Raw genomic sequence first — 3,579 nt, 5'->3', positions numbered from 1 at the left:
CTGCAGTTATCCTTTTCTGGGAAAATGAAAAAAGTGGAAGCCTGAGCCCTTGACAGGACAAGGTCCACTCAGCCATCAGGGGCATTCCCTTGCTGTTAAGACATGGGGGAGGGCACTTAGGGTTCTCTTATTCCAACTCCAACCTTCCCCTGCATTTTCTCCTCACAGGTGCTCGCTCTCTGACCTATACATTCACGGTCACTCCTAATGGAGAACCACGGTGTGAAATTCAAGGCCAGGTCAATGGAAACACATTTTTTCATTATACCTGTGGTAGCAGCAATGTTCTGGAGATGAGTGCCACACAGGCCTTGAATCACCAGAGAGATGTAAAAGACCTGATAAAAGAGCTCATGATGAAGCTGCTTGACAGGAAAGCAGAGATTGCTCCAACCGGCAGTAAGTTTACAAAACCCAGGGAAGAGGTAAAATGGGGTTGGAGGATTAGGGGTCAATGGTGTTTATGTAACTATTGGAAGGTGGTCCCACCCAAGAGACTCAGGAGCCAGTGTGGACACAGAGGACAGAGCAGGACCAGTAACTAAGAGGGGAACAAAGGGCTGGACACCAGGTGGGGACAAAGGCTCTGTGGAGACCCATGGCTGACCTCCTTCCCATGGGGGTGGGAAGGTCCTTTCTCCCTACAGGGCAGCATGGTGTGTAAGGAGGAATCCAATGGAAGAACCAGCGCATCCTTAGAGTTTGGATCGGATGGACAGGTGTATCTCTTCTTGGACTCCAAGAATGGAAACTGGACAGTGTTGCATGATAAAGGCAAAGTGTTAAAGAAAATATTGGCAAGTGACAAGGATATGACCGATCTCCTTATTAAGACCTCAGCTGGAGACTGTATTTACTGGCTTAAACAAGTTTCATGTCTCCAGGATGGAATTCTGAGCACACAAGGTAATTAATTCTACGGGGAAATGAGGGTGTAGGTGCTTTGAAATGGCATTCAAACTGTGTGTGGATTGAGAAAATGACCCATCCGCCACGGTGAGGGGTTTTTTGGAGAATAAGGACCAGAGATATGTTCTGGGATCCCTCCTGGGCCTTCTCACCTCCTCACTTCTCTGCCTCATATAACCTTGGACCACTCACTGCATTTCTTGCTGACTGCAAACAAGCGGTAATTGTTCTGTTTTCAGACCTTTTCCTTGTCCTATTGCCTCTTCTCAGTTTCACTTGTCTTCTTTGACTCACCTGGACTATTTCTGGACATCCTTTAACACCACCTCAAATCAGCTCATGCGAGGAGTCTCTACCACCTTCCTCATGTGCCACCTCCTCTTCGGTCGCAGCTGGACTGATTGCTGTAGCCTCTGCTTCCCCCATTAGCTGTGTGAGCCCATCTCTGTTTGCGTCAACCCCAGGATCCGTCACCATGGCTGCCACATGTAGAGGGTAGAAACTGTCTACATCATAGGATTACACGGGACAGCATGGGCTGAGGAGGCATCTCCGTAGAATGGGGTTCTGCATGGATGTCACTCTTGTGTTCCATTCCAGCTGCATCACCCAATACCACAGCCACAGCCACAGTCCCGTCCAAGGCCAACACGCCCATCATTTCAATCCTCTCTGTGATCGTCCCCTGCTTGATCATCATTGGCATCTTAGGCTGAGGCCTTTACAGGTACTGAGGGCATAATTATGTGGGCAATGAGGCACAGATGGACTGGGGTGAGGACAGGGAAAGATGAATTGACCCCTGACCCCTGACCCCACCCTCCTTAAACTTCTGCTCCTGGAAATTGGACCAGGAGACTAACACATGTTGCCACTTAGCAGCCATCACTTGCACAAGCTCAGCCCTGAGTGCTGCTGTCTCCTCATGAGGATGCCAGTGGGACCGGGAGAAGCCCACACCAAGGCTAAGGCGGGCACATGCTGAAGGGGTTTAGGGACTGCAGTCCGGACCCAGAGTCTCTGTTTGGGAGAGTGTTTGGGGCCAGTGTGGGTGGAGCGGGGACAGAGGCACACAGGGCGTGGGCAGTACTCACTTTCAGGGGAGAGCAGCATGGCGGCTGCATGTGATGTGTCCAGGGAAGGGAGTATCCAGGGCTGAGAGGAGAGGGCCGGGAAGGTAAGTGGAAGGCCTTGCAGACCCAACTCAAAAGGCTGGAGTTCCCCAAAAGGGACTTTGGAAGGCCCACTAAGGGGGGAGGTGAACAGTCAGGACTACTTAAGAAGACAAACCTTAAGGTTAGAAGGAGGCCTGGGATTCCTGGCTGAGCCCTGGTGTAATCACCTGACAGACAGCCGACCTCCTCCACATCCCAGATCCTGAGCCACTGAGGGGCCCCTATGCTAGGGCAGGGCTGGGCGGTCATTCTGAGAGTTCTGTGTGCTGCTAGGTCAGAGGCTGGGAGAGAAAGGAGAAGAAGGAAATTGTCTGCAACCCTCCCCAAGCTGTCAGGTGTCAGGAAGGGCCTTCCTGTCCATCAGAGCTCCCACCAGGTCCTTAGACCCTCCCACCCGCAGGAGAATCACGCCTGAGTGAAGGGAGCAGATGGACTCATTACTTTAGTCCTGAGCCCAGAACGTCTGTAGCTGGGCTGGGGTGACGCTGTGATGTGCAGAAGGTGAACAGAGCTTGGTCCAGGCTGCTGTCCCAGGGCAGGGATGGCAGGTTCAGGGAAAGGCATGACTCTGGTGGGGACAGAGCTGGGGGTGGGGAGTCACTGGAGTGCTGTATCCTCAGCCCCTGGGACCAACACTCGCCCTTTTCCGCAGGCTGCTGATGCGACCAGGACGAGGACAACGCAACCAAGGTGGCCCTGGTGGTGTGAACGAGCTCAGCAACTCTGCCTCTCCCCGGCTGTCTCTGGATGACCTGCTGCTCATTTTTAGAACAGGAGGAGTTCAAACCTTCCGCCCGGAGACCAGGGTCTGATCAGGAGGAGCATTTGCTGATTATCCTCCTCAGGGCTTTTTAAACCTCAGGTCACTTTCTGTGGTGCTAAGACATGTGACTTCTACATTTAAACATCAATAGCTACAATAAGAAATCTCCACAAAGAGAACATTTTCCATCTTCTTTGTGGAAGATCAGATACATCTCTGCATCATGGCTTTTCACCCAAATGATATTGCCAAAAAAGTGCCAAACCTGAGGCCTTCTCTCAGTACACAAAATAATTTTGTGTTTTATTTTTTTTTAAATCAATCTTTATTGTTCATATTATTACAAAGGTTCCTCATTTCTTCCCCCCTCCACCAGGTTCCCACCCCACCCTCCGCCCCCTCCCCACCCCCCATTGTCCTCATCCATAGGTGCACAGTTTATGTTCAGTCTCTTCCCGCATCCACCACTCCCCCTTTCCCTGAGAACTGTCAGTCCACTCCCCTCCCATATTGCAGATTCTACTACAATCAACAGCTAATATTGTTCATCAGGTTTTTCAATCTCCTTTTTGTTGTTGTTGTTGTTGTTTTTTAATTAATAAACTTTTACACTTCCTTTTTTTTTTTTAATATATTTTATTGATTTTGTACAGAGAGGAAGGGAGAGAGATACAGAGTTAGAAACATCGATGAGAGAGAGTCATCCATCAGCTGCCTCTTGCACACCCCCTA

At 50.3% G+C, this 3,579-nt stretch overlaps 1 long non-coding RNA gene across 1 annotated transcript; it reads left to right on the top strand.

Moving 5' to 3' along the window:
• Positions 1-283: 283 nt before the first annotated feature.
• Positions 284-3,153, top strand: LOC311625643. The gene is made up of 4 exons (XR_014795546.1): positions 284-399; positions 631-1,397; positions 1,510-1,636; positions 2,737-3,153. It is a non-coding gene; the product is annotated as an uncharacterized lncRNA (long non-coding RNA).
• The last annotated feature ends 426 nt before the right edge of the window (positions 3,154-3,579 follow it).

The sequence above is a fragment of the Pipistrellus hanaki genome (assembly GCF_964339955.1).
Source record: "Pipistrellus hanaki genome assembly, chromosome: 7".
Taxonomy (NCBI): domain Eukaryota; kingdom Metazoa; phylum Chordata; class Mammalia; order Chiroptera; family Vespertilionidae; genus Pipistrellus; species Pipistrellus hanaki.
This window is presented reverse-complemented; position numbering and strand designations above follow the sequence as displayed.